This window comes from Perkinsus marinus, assembly GCF_000006405.1.
Source record: "Perkinsus marinus ATCC 50983 genomic scaffold scf_1104296936678, whole genome shotgun sequence".
Classification (NCBI taxonomy): domain Eukaryota; phylum Perkinsozoa; order Perkinsida; family Perkinsidae; genus Perkinsus; species Perkinsus marinus.
The window spans coordinates 1-605 of NW_003214070.1; the positions used below are offsets into that span (position 1 = coordinate 1).

General features: G+C 48.6%; 1 non-coding gene across 1 annotated transcript; it reads right to left on the minus strand.

Annotated features, from left to right (window-relative positions):
* Nucleotides 1-181: 181 nt before the first annotated feature.
* Pmar_PMAR008583 lies at nt 182-254 on the minus strand. Its single transcript has one exon. It is a non-coding gene; the product is annotated as a tRNA-Arg (tRNA).
* Between the last annotated feature and the right edge of the window lie 351 nt (nt 255-605).

Here is a 605-nt window from a genome sequence, read left to right on the forward strand (position 1 = left end):
GCCTCCATTACATAGTGTTCTTAAAGGGGTCAATTCATTGGAGATCGTTCGTTGGCAGACCAACAATCTTCTTGTACCCTTAGCCTCAGCATGTATCCCGACGAGTCACAAGGGTATACAAACAACATCGATATCTGTACGGCCAGTGGCATCCGTATATGGGCGCTTCCCGGCGTAGAGGCGATCTCGATGGGACTCGAACCCATAGTCTTTGGTTCCGAAGACCAACGCCTTATCCATTAGGTCACGAGACCAATGAATTTGAGATTTACCCCACTATCTCGTCACTACGCGCAACACTGACTTAACGGCACACATGATTTCGCATTCGAGACGCTGAATAGATCACAAAACTCTTGCTCCTCATAGAGGGGCCTCCATTACATAGTGTTTTCAATGAGGTCAATTCATTGGAGATCGTTCGTTGGCAGACCAACAATCTTCTTGTACCCTTAGCCTCAGCATGTATCCCGACGAGTCACAAGGGTATACAATCAACATCGACATCAGTAAGGCCAGTGGCATCCGTATATGGGCGCTTCCCGGCGTGTGTTGTGTTCGGCCATCCTAGGGTCCTTCAGCTGTTCGTCAACACGACTAGACAT